At 43.9% G+C, this 16,244-nt stretch overlaps 1 protein-coding gene across 3 annotated transcripts in view; it reads right to left on the reverse strand.

Moving 5' to 3' along the window:
* Positions 1-16,244, reverse strand: part of LOC105018287 (contactin-1a) — a 93,237-nt gene that overhangs the window by 75,954 nt on the left and 1,039 nt on the right. Inside the window, exon 1 of one of the 3 annotated variants that reach the window (XM_010883591.5) lies at positions 2,126-2,262. The exons of the other annotated variants lie outside the window; for them this stretch is intronic. The gene's annotated coding sequence lies outside the window, so the exon portion shown is untranslated. Of the gene's footprint in view, positions 1-2,125; positions 2,263-16,244 lie in introns of those variants that run through there. 3 annotated transcript variants of the gene reach the window in all.

A 16,244-nucleotide genomic window follows, 5' to 3' on the forward strand; every position in this document is an offset into this window, starting at 1 on the left:
ACATACAGATGGTAGAGTCAGAATTTGGCGTAAACAGAATGAGAACATGGATCCATCATGCCTTGTTACCACTGTGCAGGCTGGTGGTGGTGGTGTAATGGTGTGGGGGATGTTTTCTTGGCACACTTTAGGCCCCTTTTGGGCATTGTTTAAATGCGTTTAAACGATTGAGCATCGTTTAAATGCCACGGCCTACCTGAGCATTGTTTCTGACCATGTCCATCCCTTTATGACCACCATGTACCCATCCTCTGATGGCTACTTCCAGAAGGATAATGCACCATGTCACAAAGCTCGAATCATTTCAAATTGGTTTCTTGAACATGACAATGGGTTCACTGTACTGAAATGGCCCCCACAGTCACCAGACCTCAACCCAATAGAACCTCTTTGGGATGTGGTGGAACGGGAGCTTTGTGCCCTAGATGTGCATCCCATAAATCTCCATCAACTGCAAGATGCTATCCTATCAATATGGGCCAACATTTCTAAAGAATGCTTTCAGCACCTTGTTAAATCAATGCCACGTAGAATTAAGGCAGTTCTGAAGGCGAAAGGGGGTCAAACACAGTATTAGTATGGTGTTCCTAATAATCCTTTAGGTGAGTGTATTTTCAGTTAGATCTCACAATATTGAACAGTCATCTCCCAACATTTTTATTTCAAGAGCAGCTCTTTTCCATTTCTGGAACAACTGCAAAAAATAGCAAAATTTTTCAAAATATTATGCTGAGAGGCTAATCCAGCCTTTAGCAATGTTATTGCAATGCCCTTCTCCAGTTTATTTTATTTAATTATCCCTTTTGGTTGAAGATCAAAACCATGCAGTAACAAAAGGTGTGTAAAAATATAAAGTATTTGAAAGATGACAAATACATTTTCACTTAACTATAAAAATGACACAGTATAGGACACGCTAACTTCGCTACACTGCTAGCATACAAAATGGCACCCAATTCACAGCAAATTGCATTACTTTTATCCAGCACATACTGTCCAAATTAGTACTCTATATGTGCCAGTTGGAACGCCCCCTCCCCTGTGTTACTTCACCATCATCCTGACTCCTGCAACTTAAGTAGAACACAACAACAAGTATGGGATGTGTTATGCAACATGCTGCCTAACCACAGACGGATGGGCTTTGGTTGAGTGCCCAAAGATCGCTGGATATTGAAGTGATTTTACATAGTTTCACTGACAATCCAGATGATTTGACTCTCCGATCAAAACTAGGTGAAACGGTTAAGGCTAGAGAGAGAGCCTCTGCAGGGTTCTTTGAAATCATTGTTTAGTCAGACCAGTTTGGGATTATCCCCCTGGTTTCAATTGCCCTGGTATTAGACAGACTTTAGGATTATGCCCCTGGTTTCAATGCCCTGGTATTGGACAGACTTTAGGATTATCCCCCTGGTTTCAATGCCCTGGTATTAGACAGACTTTAGGATTATGCCCCTGGTTTCAATGCCCTGGTATTAGACAGATTCAAGGATTATCCCCCTGGTTTCAATGCCCTGTTATTGGACTGACTTTAGGATTATCCCCCTGGTTTCAATGCTCTGGTACTAGACAGACTTGAGGATTATCCCCCTGGTTTCAATGCCCTGGTATTAGACAGACATTAGGATAATCCCCCTGGTTTCAATGCCCTGGTATTAGACAGACATTACAATTATCTCCCTGGTTTCAATGCCCTGGTATTAGAAAGACAGATCATCTGGAAATTGCCACATAACGATGTCACAGGAAGATTATGTGAGTCTCATCTAGTCATAATCAGAAACTTACACACAACACACAAACACAATTAGTTGCCAACATTAACTATGTTAGGAAATTAGTGATATAATGGTAAATATCCAGAATGTTGACAAACAATTGTATACAAATGGTTGGATTATAAAAATTATGAGATATAAAAATATGCTATACATGATTTACGGTTGATATACTTAGAGAAACATTACATCACATTAAATGCAAGAAGATTAGTACATTATAGTATTTCAGTAATTCAGTGAACAGGTAGCAGCTGCGGCTCTATGCAAGAAAGCCAGAGATGAAATTTTCAATGAATTGGCAAAAGCACCCTGTGTTAAGCTTAGTGTCAGCCTGTAACACTTACCCAAAGTCGGAGATGAGAAGTTGCATATTGTGCTACAGACACACTCTCTTTATAGTTATCTGACACTGAAGGAGTGGGAAGGGGGAATTTACTCCATACGATGGGGAAAATCTACTAAAAATGCCCCCTCGACCGTGTTACTTCACCATCATCCTGACTCCTGCAGCTTAAATAGAACACAACAACAAGTATGGGATGTGTTATGCAACATGCTGCCTAACCACAGACAGATGGGCTTTGGTTGAGTGCCCAAAGATCGCTGGATATTGAAGTGATTTTACATAGTTTCACTGACAATCCAGATGTTTTGACTCTCCGATCAAAACTAGGTGAAACGGTTAAGGCGAGAGAGAGCCTCTGCAGGGTTCTTTGAAAACATTGTTTAGTCAGACCAGTTTGGGATTATCCCCCTGGTTTCAATGCCCTGGTATTAGACAGATTCAAGGATTATCCCCCTGGTTTCAATGCCCTGGTATTGGACAGGCTTTAGGATTATCCCCCTGGTTTCAATGCCCTGTTATTGGACAGACTTTAGGATTATCCCCCTGGTTTCAATGCCCTGGTATTGGACAGACTTTAGGATTATCCCCCTGGTTTCAATGCCCTGTTATTGGACAGACTTTAGGATTATGCCCCTGGTTTCAAAACTAGGTGAAATGGTAAATCTACTAAAAATGACCCTCCTACAGGTTATGTCTAGTGGGAAACTCTTCTTTTACCACATGGTGACCTCTGACATCCCCTACTAAAGAAACAACCTTTATTACAGCATTTTTGTCTGGTACATCTGACAAAAAAGCATAAAAAAAAAAATCCAATCTAGGAATCTAGGAAACTATACTTTTTTTTACAACCAAGTTACAGGAGCTATTAGGTTTGTCTTGCACAAGGACAGAACTACAGATTATTGACTTTACCGGATTAAGGATTTGATCTAAGTTCATCCTGCAGCCTATGCACTGCTAGGCTATACTGCTAGGTTAATGTTCTTCTAAATATTCTCCTTTAAAAAGTTCTCCTTTTAAATATTTGCCTTTTAAAAATTCTCCTTCTAAATGTTCTTCTAAATGTTCTCCTTCTAAATGTTTTCTTTCTAAATGTTCTCCTTCATGGTGAAGAATGGCTGTAGCTATAGAGTACAGGGCTCTGGCTCTATCACAGGCTGGTTGGATAATTTCGACTGAATAGAGGAGAAAGCGTAGAGAGGTGAGTCAGGTGCGGGGGAGATGGAGGAGAGATGAGGGAGACAGAGGAGAGATGGGGAGATGGAGGAGAGATGAGGAAGACAGAGGAGAGATGGGGAGATGGAGGAGAGATGAGGGAGACGGAGGAGAGATGAGGGAGATGGAGGAGAGATGAGGGAGATGGAGGAGAGATGAGGGAGATGGAGGAGAGATGAGGGAGACAGAGAAGAGATGGGTGAGATGGAGGAGAGATGGGAGAGACAGAGGAACGATAGGGAAAGGGAGAGGAGAGATGGGGGAGATGGAGGAGAGATGGGGGAGACAGAGGAATGGTAGGGAAAGGGAGAGGAGAGACGGGGGAGATGGAGGAGAGATGGGGGAGACAGATGAATGGTAGGGAAAGGGAGAGGAGAGATGGGTGAGATGGAGGAGAGATGGGAGAGACAGAGGAACGATAGGGAAAGGGAGAGGAGAGATGGGGGAGATGGAGGAGAGATGGGGGAGACAGAGGAATGGTAGGGAAAGGGAGAGGAGAGATGGGGGAGATGGAGGAGAGATGGGGGAGACAGAGGAATGGTAGGGAAAGGGAGAGGAGAGATGGATGAGACAGCGGATCCAGCTGAATGTTATCTCCCACACACACTCTGAACACAGACGTATATGAATAAACAAACACAGACAGACACCATTGCACACATTATGTGAAAAAGGAATACATTATTTTTCTCACCAGGTCTGAGAGAAACTATTGGTTTTAACCAAACACCTCCAAAATGAAGAAGTGTACGGGCTGTTACATTGGGATAACTGCCTTGTTCAAGGACAGAACCAACTGGGAATTAATTAGCCACTGAATAATGGTTCGGGGCTTTAACAGCTAGGCTATGTGCCACTAAAAGCTGAAAATCTGCTTTAAGAATTCAGTTCACTCCACAGTTAAAATGTTGCCAATGGGCCCATCCAAGAGGAGGCTTTAGGGTGAACGTCCCAACCCTTGGAAATCAATCTCAAACACAAACACCAGCACAAGATTGATGTATCATTAAGACAAGTTGTCTTACAATTAAAAAGAAAACAAAAAACTTGTTCATTACAGAGAAGATTGTGTCACGGGTCACAGATCTAATTCTAACTGTTATCTACCAGCAACGTTGCGTTGGTAAATAATTCTGCAATTAATATGAGCAGCAGCATGAATTAGCAGGGGCACAGACGCTCTTTTATTATTTTTTTAAGAATGAAAATGTGTTGTGAATACGTGATCGCTGCGTCATACTAACATCAGGACAACTCTCTGTATGGTGAGAGATTTCTCGCTTTCTCCTCTCCCTGTTCTCATCCTCCTCTTTCCCCTCTCCCTGTCCTCCTCTTTCCCCTCTCCCTGTCCTCCTCTTTCCCCTCTCCCTGTCCTCCTCTTTCCCCTCTCCCTGTCCTCCTCTTTCCCCTCTCCATCCTTCTCTTTCTCCTCTCCGTCCTCTTTCTCCTCTCCCAGTCCTCCTCTTTCTCCTCTCACTGTCCACCTCTTTCTCCTCTCCCTGTCCGCCTCTTTCTCCTCTCCCTGTCCCTCAATGTGGCTATGGCAGTAATATTCAGGCACGGTACCATTTTAACAGGACATTCAGGTACTATAGTGTTTCAATAGGACTTGGTGAGGTCATTATACGTCATTTTACTCTGACCAACCAACATGACACAGCGACATTACATCAGAGCGGGCCAACCAGTCCGGGCCAAGATGTGAAAACAAAGCATCACTCTAGCTAATGTCCTCTGTTCTCGCCACATTATACCAGGGTGGGGGGGGGGGGGGTGGAAGAGTGGGAGGTTGGTGTTCCGGATGGTTCCACCATGTAGTCCGTGGCTAACATAAGCTTTTCTCCTCTCTCATTGGGTATGCAGCGAGAGGCTGGACACAGGGCACCTCGGCCCGTCACAGTGGATCCAGTGGAAAACTCCCGGGTTAGGCGGCGTGAAACTGGAACCCACACTAGCAGTGGCTCGCCCACATCGCATGCTAATGCGGCCCACATCAATGGCCTCTTCAAAGGCTTGGTTCTGCCAAGGGGCCCCGGGGGTCCAGGGTAACGAAGTAGCGGCCAGCGGAGACGCGAGCAGAGCCAGGCACCGAGCAGCAGACAGGCGCACCAGTACACAGCCAGGACGCCAGGTAGCGGCCAGGAACAGCAAGAACACAGACACTGTAGCGGCAGCCCAGCTAATGACAGCCAGTAAGACAAGCACTTCATAAACACACCAGGCTGCTGTACAGGGACACCGGCCCAATGGTTTGAAGAGGGAGGGGTGGAATAAAGAACAATTTGATGGGAAAAAGGTAATTAAAAAAAGGGAGGAAAAGTGTTTTTTCTACTTCCTACTTATTTCATCTCTCCCTCTGTAATGTATTTACTGTGTAAATACATGGTATTTAGTTCTATATTTACATATTTCCATCACCGCTTTTCCTCCCTTGGACCACTTTTGATAGGTACTGACCACTGCAGGACCGGGAATACCAACACCCCACAAGGGCTGCAGTTTTGGAGATGCTCTGACCCAGTCGTCTAGCCATCACAATTTGGCCCTTGTCAAAGTCGTTCAGATCCTTATGCTTGCCCGTTGTTCCTGCTTCTAACACATCAACTTTGAGGACAGAATGTTCACTTGCTGCCTAATATATCCCACCCACTGACAGGTGCCATGATGACGAGATTATCAGTGTTATTCACTTCACCTGTCAGTGGTCTTAATGTTATGGCTCATCGGTGGATTTATCTAGTGCTTCCTCTCTTCTCTCTCTCTCTTCTCTCTCTTTCTCTCTTCTCTCTCTCTCTGTCTCTCTCTCTCTCTGTCTCTGTATCCTCAGCCAAGCTCTTGCAAAAGCCCTCAAAGCTCCTTTAAATGAATTACAGTGAATAAACCAAAACCAACCCTAGTGATGGCCATGACTTGTGTCATAAAACTATGAGAGTAATAAACAACTGCCCTCTCCTATACTGCTGGACACCATGCAGCTTGTAACCACGCCACATTGATTTCCGCTAAGTATGCCAACCACATTCTCAGCAAGAAGAACACAGTGATTGACAGCGCAATATTTTTCCACTGTGGACACACAAAGAAGTGTTCCAAATTATGCAAACCTTTCCAAACCATTTACTTACAGTGTGGGAACACTGTTACTGGATATTAGTATTTAAAATCATGTTAGGGCAGGGAGATGGTAAATCCAATTTCCAGAGATCAGGCATTGAGATGTAGAGGACACATTACCATGGTGAAACAACAACACAGCATATTGAATAAAGAAGATAGCAAAGAGACAACAACCTGGATTCAATTACCATTTGACAATCCTTGCAAATACTTGCAAATACTGGGCTTGGCTGTTGTATAGCCGTCAAAAGAAACACCACAAAGCGCCAACCTCACCAACCTGGCACTGAATGCCAGCTAAGAAAATGTATCCTCTTTAATCTGGGTAAATAATGTGAATACTATTTGAACCCAGATCTGCTTCCTAGTGGAGGCCCCATCTCCTGGTTCTGAGAGTGAGATGTGTTGGGTTCATGCCTTTCTGGCCAAGGATAATGGGATTCTGGGCTTTCAAATGCACTTTCCAATGACCGGACCCAGTAGGAAAGAAAACTATTGATCCAAAAACAATTAAGCTGTCCTGTCTAAGAGAGGGGAAACAGACGCTCTAAAGGTATAATAAGTCTTCTCCTAAGAGCACTCCTCTGTCCATCCTTTGTTTGTGTTGTTTTCACCCAGCCTTCGTCAGGTCTTCTCCCAACACCCTCTCTCTTTCTCTCTCACTCTCTCTCACTCCTCTCTCTTTCATTCTCTTTCTTTCTCTCACACACAAACATACACGCACAAACACACACACACACACACACACACACACATGCCTTCACCTCCCCGGCTGCTGCCTGGTACACTGCTATTAACCTTCCTTCTGCAGCCTCCTCCAGCTCCCAGACCCTCCCCCACTAGTGGTCACACAACAATGGAGCTCGTCAATTGATACCTCCCAAAAGGCAACCTAACTCCCTGCATAGAGCACTGCTTTTAACCAGGACCAATCCGCCTCAGTTCAAATGTAGTTCAAAGGTCCTGCAGTCCCCTGTCAGTCCTTCAAACCCTCACAGCAACAAACACTACTGGTCTCATTTGGCTCTGGCTAGTACGCAGTGGTGAGGCAGGTTTTCTATCACACACATCGTTACCAGGCCTTTTGCAGAGAACTGCCCGGCCACTGCTTAGAGTGGTTAGAGTCCATCCTCACTGCTCTGCAGTCTGCCACTGCCTCATAACAGCCACATGCTCAGAACTATGTGCAATCTTCAACTTATCCTCAGCTTCCTGTCGCTGGTCTTGGCTGAACACGACTGATTAAAGCCACATGATCAGGCTGCTTGTCAAAGTGGTCTATTTGTTGAAGGGGACTTGGTGTTCCGTTGTGCTGCCTCCCTCCCTCACTGCACCATAGCAACAGGCAACAGAGCAAGAGGCAGAGGGCCCAGGAGCCTCTAGGGACCAGGAAGGAACACTTTTTGGTTCTTAAATGGAATCTCAGTGCCTCTATATTATTGAAGAGGATTCTAGAATAGCGACTGAAAAAATATTTGCTCATATAATTGTCGACTGTTGTTTTGTAATCTCTGCAGCTGTTAAACATCTAAATTACTGGTGATTATGCATGCATGAACAGTACATGGGCAGTTCTCATTACAATGAGGCCTGATTCTTAAGGAAGGATTTGGAAGTAGGTCAGCATTTTACTGAAAAATCTTTCATCTATGACTCAAAGTCACAGCCCCATAACTACATTGATCTAAAAGTGATTACCGATTAAAATAAATTCCTTGTTCTGGACCCTTTCTGCAGGTCGTAGGTAATAACCAGACCAGAATGGACCACACAGATCCGAAAAGTAAAGGAGTGTTTTCATAAGAGCTGTTTTACCCCATTTTGATAGCATTTTAAGTGTATTCCAAAGCACGTGTGATGTCATTCTGGTTCTTATGACTCTTTCTGGTTCATATGACCCTTTCTGGTTCATATGACCCTTTCTGGTTCTTATGACCCTTTCTGGTTCATATGACCCTTTCTGGTTCTTATGACCCTTTCTGGTTCTTATGACCCTTTCTGGTTCATATGACCCTTTCTGGTTCATATGACCCTTTCTGGTTCTTATGACCCTTTCTGGTTCTTATGACCCTTTCTGGTTCATATGACCCTTTCTGGTTCTTATGACCCTTTCTGGTTCTTATGACCCTTTCTGGTTCTTATGACCCTTTCTGGTTCTTATGCCTGGTCAACCAGGAAGCGTAGACTGGTGAATAAGCACCAGAAGGAACGCCCTCTCCAACCTTCCACCTCAGTGCTGGGCTAATCTGTGAGCAGGTTTTGAACCATGGTCCAGTACTCTCTCTGATTGGAGTACATGCAGAAAGGAGGAAGCAACTACATTACGCAGCTACTTATGCAGGGTAAGAATTGTTTTTTATAGGGGTCAATGAGAGAGTGTTGAATTTAGTCCTGAAAAAATTCAGTCTGTTGTCAGCAATATATGTAAATATTCTAAGAAGTGAAATATTTAAAATAATAAGAAGTATCCATCTAAAGAGAGGAACCTACATTTTTACGTCAGTCATTTAGTACTCTCATCCAGAGACATACATTTAGTTCTCCTTAACATGGCTAGCTGGGATGCTGGCTAAACACCAAAAAGCACCAGATAGCCCAAACTGCATGAAACGTCCTTTGGTTTCTCTGACGTGACTCAAAGAAAATGTAAAACCAAAGGACATTAGTGTCACTCCACAGGTCATGTTTTGCATTTTAGACATCTCAGTGGCAGACCACTGATCTAGAATTACACATCACTCCGGGTGCAGGTGTCAAATATCGGCTCTGCTGTGGCTGTCTGCATCAATTATCATATCCGACCAGGAGAGATGAGATAAGTGACTGGCTAAGTGAAGGAAAGGCCAAATAAGGATCTTTATTGTATACTTCCAATGAATCCATAAACTATTAATCAGACCACAACTCTCTGTCAGGGTGTGAGAACTGTAACTAATTGGTACTGGTTAGCCACATACTATTGGACAGGAAAACATCATTCAACAATATTGTGTGTTTAACATTGTTGTTATTAGCTTAGATAAAATAAATGATCTGACTGGCTATGAAGTCCATTCCCTGGGATTCCTGGGACTTTGTGGAACAGTATTCAATCTAATGCTTGAAACATTTACCATAATTGCTAGATCTCCACAAAGATAAGCTCACTTGCAGTCCTAGCCTAATACACGTATGGTTCATTTATACTGATGTGTTGGACTTAAGCGAGTCCTTCAATCTCCAGCAAATCCAATGGATTACAGGTTTCATGGTGAGAACACAGTCCACAGTGGAGGTGTGACGTAACATGATCTTTCCGGCCCTCGTGCAAACGCTCACGGGTGAACCAACATGTCACAGACTAACGTTTCCTCATCCTCCACACCAAGACTGACCAACTGATTAGTGAAAACTCCCCCATGACCCTGGTGACTGGGTCAAGTGTGACTGGGTCAACTCCCCTTTGACCCATAACCCTGGTGACTTTGTCAGGACTGTCACTTGTTCTTCTTAACATTCTTCAGCATCAGGTTAGCAGCAACCAAAACTAAATAACTGCAGTTGAGAAATGCCTGATGAGCAGTAAGAAGCTAAAAAAGTCTTAATGTCACTGATGGGACCTGTGATCGCAATGCAATGTTAATAGACCAGAAGAGAGAGAGAAGAGAGAGAATGGAGAGAGAAGAGAGAGAATGGAGAGGGAAGAGAGAGAGAATGGACAGGGAAGAGAGAGAAGAGAGAGGGAAGAGAGAGAGAAGTGAGAGAGAAGAGAGAGAGAATGGAGAGAGAATGGAGAGAGAATGGAGAGAGAAGAGAGAGAGAAGAGAGAGAGAAGAGAGAGAGAAGAGAGAGAGAAGAGAGAGGGAATGGAGAGGGAATGGAGAGAGAAGAGAGAGAGAAGAGAGAGAGAAGAGAGAGAGAATGGAGAGAGAATGGAGAGAGAATGGAGAGGGAAGAGAGAGGGAAGAGAGAGAGAAGAGAAAATGAGAATTATAGAGAATGAAAGATGCAAAGATTGATGAGAGAGAGGAGCGAGATACATAGAGAGGGATATATAGAGGAAGAGCTGGAGATGGAGTACTCTAAAATTGAAATTACTATGTAGTTGAAGTGCAACTCTTGCAATCACTTCTAAATTAGGAGCACAACTCCCCACAGACTTTCTTATGATTGTAAAAGTTAAAAATATCTCCTGAGCAAGATAGGAAGTTATGAATCCAGATAAGGTTTTGTCAGATCTAACCCAGTTACAAAACCAAATATAAAGTACTATATAACCAATAGTCCAGTTAGTGTGAAAGGGTCAGAAAACAAGTTTGTTTGATTCTGGCGTATTGTACTGCTCCTAATTAGAGGGAACCCATATGTGTGACATGATCTCATACTAAAACTGATACTGTACAACGTTCACAGGCTTTGCATTTTGCTGCCTTGAAATAATTAAAACTAAATTAAAACAAATTAATTAAATTGGATTGTTTTTGTATCAACACAGTCGCCTCATCTTTTCAGATTGCAAGAGACACACTTCCAAATGCTACTTAAAATAACTATGAGGGTGTGTGAGGAATTCACACGCCAGAATGAATGTTTGGTTGAGACAGCATTGTCAGCCAATATCAAAGTAAACTAATCGTATGAGAGGAGCAATGGAGGCAGATATGTAGTTAATTTCCTAGATGTACTCTATGGCTAAGGGAATATTATCTTACAGGGCAGGTTTCAATCTGATTTAGCATGAGGCATCTCACTGGCAGACCGACAACACAGAGGGACCGCCTCTACGGCGGAAGAAGTCACAGCGCTTTATCAGCAAATAGAATCCCACTGATAAGGACTACGGGATGCACACACACACACACACACACACACACACACACACAGTTTTATGAGCTTCAGTGACAACAAGACACATAACAGAGCATGTCAATGCAAAAAAATCCCCTTGAGCATTATAATTGTAATAGGTTTAGCTATATAATATATTTATGCTGTAAATAGATAATAGAAATCCAAACTAGAATTTAACCAAATGAAATCTCCCATTCAGGGGTCGGCCATGCTAAGCTTCAGCAGTGGGATGATGGGAGGCAGGGTGCCAGGACACATTCAGCGGTTTATGTCCCCTGCCTCTGCAGGGCATTTTACCCGTGTAACATACTGAATATACTGATGGTGTGGAGCTAAATGATGCACTGCAGGGCTCCACGGTTTAAATAGACCACATACACCCATTACATGGACCTGTTGCCGTCTCCAGGGTGAGCGCCTTGCTAATTGTTAGTCCTTAAGGATGCGAAAATAAACAGCCTTTTAAAGCTTTAGCAACAAACTGAGGCAGTTAACCATCAGACACAGGTAGACACTATGGCAACGGAGCCACGGCCCAGAAATAGAGGGAGAATCCAGGCTACAGACCATAAATTGTCCTCCCTGTGGGGGGTGACAGAAGAACCGACCGGGAGAGCGGAATGTGGACAAGAAACTGGCAGATGGAAAGACACGCCTGTAGCATGGCAGTGAGGACGACTGGGAGCCTTCCTCTCAGGGTTTGAAGAGGTCCAAAGGCCCAATGAGAAGACAGAAAGGCATAAATCACAGACAGAGAGAATGACAGACCTGCACCACAGACAGTGAAAACGATAGACCTCCCAGACAGACGGAGAAAACGTCAGACCTGCTGGACAGAGAGAGCGAGAGACCTGTAGCACAGACAGAGAGAAAGACAGACCTGCCAGATAGACAGAGAGAACGACAGATCTGCCAGACAGACAGAGAGAACGATAGACTTGCACCACAGACAGAGATAATGACAGTCTGTCTGTCGCTGAATGGGTGACTGGTTAAGTGGCTGACTGAGTAGCTGGCTGACTTGAAGGCTGAGTGACTGACTGACAGAGGTCCTTTCTCTCACTCTCGGGTAGAACAGAGGAGAGGTCTGTCTCTAAGCAAACAGAAGGAGAAGACGTCACGTTATCCAGCTAGCTGTACCAGTAGTGATTCAGAAGGAGATGTCATGTTATCCAGATAACTGTACCAGTAGTGATTCAGAAGGGGAAGTCATGTTATCCAGATAACTGTACCAGTAGTGATTCAGAAGGAGACGTCATGTTATCCAGATAACTGTACCAGTAGTGATTCAGAAGGAGACGTCATGTTATCCAGATAACTGTACCAGTAGTGATTCAGAAGGGGAAGTCATGTTATCCAGCTAGCTGTACCAGTAGTGATTCAGAAGGGGAAGTCATGTTATCCAGATAAGTGTACCAGTAGTGATTCAGAAGGAGACGTCATGTTATCCAGATAAGTGTACCAGTAGTGATTCAGAAGGAGACGTCATGTTATCCAGATAACTGTACCAGTAGTGATTCAGAAGGGGAAGTCATGTTATCCAGATAACTGTACCAGTAGTGATTCAGAAGGAGACGTCATGTTATCCAGATAAGTGTACCAGTAGTGATTCAGAAGGAGACGTCATGTTATCCAGATAAGTGTACCAGTAGTGATTCAGAAGGAGACGTCATGTTATCCAGAGAGCTGTACCAGTAGTGATTCTCTCTGTTGATCGAGGGTTTGGTGTGAAATTGTTCACCATCATAAGGGACCATCAAAAATGGAGCATCACCATGGTTGACAGCAGGGAGTTTGCCCCATCTCTCCATGCACTTAAGTGTATGCTCTATGCAACTAAAGAGGTGTGAGTGTGTGTGTGTGTGTGTGTGTGTGTGTGTGTGTGTGTGTGTGTGTGTGTGGCTGTGTGTGTGTGTGTGTGCATAGGCGCATGTGTTTGCATATACAGTATCTCACAAAAGTGAGTACACCCCTCACATTTTTGCTAATATTTGATTATAACACTGAAGAAATGACACTTTGCTACAATGTAAAGTAGTGAGTGTACAGCTTGTAGAACAGTGTACATTTGCTGTCCCCTCAAAATAACACAACACACAGCCATTAATGTCTAAACCGCCCACAACAAAAGTGAGCACACCCTAGTGAAAATGTCCAAATTGGCCCCAAAGTGTCAATATTTTTGTGGCCACCATTATTTTCCAGCACTGCCTTAACCCTCCTGGACATGGAGTTCACCAGAGCTTCACAGGTTGCCACTGGAGTCCTCTTCCACTCTTCCATGACGACATCACGGAGCTGGTGGATGTTAGAGACCTTGCACTCCTCCACCTTCCATTTGAGGATGCCCCACAGATGCTCAATAGGGTTAAGGTCTGGAGACATGCTTGGCCAGTCCATCACCTTTACCCTCAGCATCTTTATCAAGGCAGTGGTCGCCACACACGCTTGACACCATCTGAACCAATCACATTTATCATGGTCTCATCAGACCACAGGACATGGTTCCAGTAATCCATGTGTTTGGTCTGCTTGTCTTCAGCAAACTGTTTGCGGCCTTCTTGTGCATCATCTTTAGGAGAGTCTTCCTTCTGGGACGACAGCCATGCAGACCAATTTGAGGCAGTGTGCGGCGTATGGTCTGAACACTGACAGACTGACCCCCCACCCCTTCAACCTTTGCAGCAATGCTGGCAGCACTCATACATCTATTTCCCAAAGACAACCTCTGGATATGAGGCTGAGAACGTGCACTCAACTTCTTTGGTCGACCATGGCGAGTCCTGTTCTGAGTGGAACCTGTCCTGTTAAACCGCTGTATGGTCTTGGCCACCGTGCTGCAGCTCAGTTTCAGGGTCTTAGCAATCTTCTTATAGCCTAGGCCATCTTCATGTAGAGCAACAATTATTTTTTTCAAATTTGCACTACTTTACATTGTAGCAAAGTGTAATTTCTTCAGTGTTGTTACATGAATAGATATAATCAAATATTTGCAAAAATGTGAGGAGTGTACTCACTTCTGTGAACTACTGTATACCCATGGTCTCTTAAGTAAGTGTGTTCATTCTGAATAACAACAAAACAAAAGAAGGTCTTTAAATTCTGGAGACGAGACGTCTTTCTTTGGGAATGGCCAGTATTGCTTTGAACAAAAAAATATTGCCTAACAATACAACCCCTGCTGATGCCAAATGTCAGGGCTGCCAGTTACTCTGAGTCCCTGAGTGCCTCAATTATCAGACCAAGATTTCCAAGCTATCTCAGATCAACTCTCTCAGACCAAATACGCCAATAATCTGTCTGGGATCTTTATAAAGCTTGGATTTGGGAAGGGACATCTTAGGACAAATCTAATCAAACAGAAAGTAATTCGAAATTACCTTAATCTCAAATTGCAGCTGTCCAGGAATTCAACCTTCCCGCTTTGTAAATCAAATTAAAGACTAATTAGGGTTGTTTTTGCATGTTTGGAATCATGTCAATTTACTAATATCACACAGAAACGACAACATTTCTCTCCTAAGTAACATCTAGCTTTGCTGCACTGCCGACCTGAAGCAGACAAAGAGAAAAGCAGCAACATGGAAACTATAAAGACGGTTGATGTTAACGCAGGACAGCCAAGAGGAAGAAAAATAGACAGGAGCCTGGACTGTGCTCGTGCTGGATTGAAGTGATTTGATTTCAAAACCCAGAAATTGAATAACTGTTCAAAAGTACATATTTATCTCTTTAATAATCGAACTGGAATTGCATTTGCCATCTGAACTGACTCAGCCCTGGACAAGACCATGCAGCCGGAGCTGTGTAGTGTGGCCAGCGGGCTTGGTCTCTTCTACCCAGCAGAAGCCCCTTGCTAGACCTTGCCACTCACACAAACCTTGCTACTTTTTCATTGATTGAATTCAATTGCCAGCCAGCCTACCCATAGCATCTGGCTGTTGAACTTTTCCAAAGACAACGCCCGATCAGATCTCTGAATCTCGGGTATTTTAGTATCACAGTAACCCTGACAGAGGACTCCACACACCCAAGTGGGTGCGCCGGTCCCATTGAGGCTTCGGAGTTGAAATGCATGATGGGACATACGGCGCAGCACAGCCCGAGCCGAGCCAGCCATGTCTTGGAGGGCCAGGGACTATTATGTAAAGTGTTCCCTTGTAGCCTCCTTGGCCGCTGTGACTGTCCTGACCCTGTTTCAATGCGCAGAGAGGAGAGCCTATGGAAAACATCCAAGCCTAATCTCCATCCATCTCTGCATGGCAGTGTAGTTGTGAGACAGCTGTACGGGCTGGAGTTGAAAGTGTTCCTTCTGGAGTGTCAGGTCCTCATTAAGACTGGTTCCATTGCAACAGGCAGTTTGAACGAAACAGCTGAATCAGGCCTATAATATATCTGAAGGAAGGGAAATACTATTTGAACACGGGTCTGCTGTGATATTCAAGAGGAGCATTGTTACATCTCGAAAACCTCGTCTGAATTTGGTGTACGACAGGGTGGGGCACATGGCAAGAGTGGATGAGATCCATTTAGCAGTAAAGCTTTATAGGAAGATTCTGAAAGCTCTCAAAATGACAGGCAACCCATTAAATCCTTATGACATTATATGGAAATCTAGGAAACTGAATGGACTTCTTCTTTACAGTAATTCCTGATATTTCTGTGAAAGCTACAATTTTCACAAGAGATCGCAGGTTTCAGGTCTCACAGATGTACAGGATGAAACAAAACAGAGAAAAAGGAACCATGGACAGTACATCCAAGTTCTGTTAACCTCTTCCCTAGACTACAGCGCACAACGAGGTTAGGGTTCTATATAAATGGAAAGAACACTAAACCAATAGACATCTAATCTAAGCAAGGCCACAGATTATTAAAAAACGCTTCACTCCAAAGGTACCGGTGCAACAGGGACGCCAGGGTTGCCCATAACAACTATGATCTTAAATACA

Source organism: Esox lucius, chromosome 19 (assembly GCF_011004845.1).
Source record: "Esox lucius isolate fEsoLuc1 chromosome 19, fEsoLuc1.pri, whole genome shotgun sequence".
In the NCBI taxonomy this organism is placed as follows: Eukaryota; Metazoa; Chordata; class Actinopteri; order Esociformes; family Esocidae; genus Esox; species Esox lucius.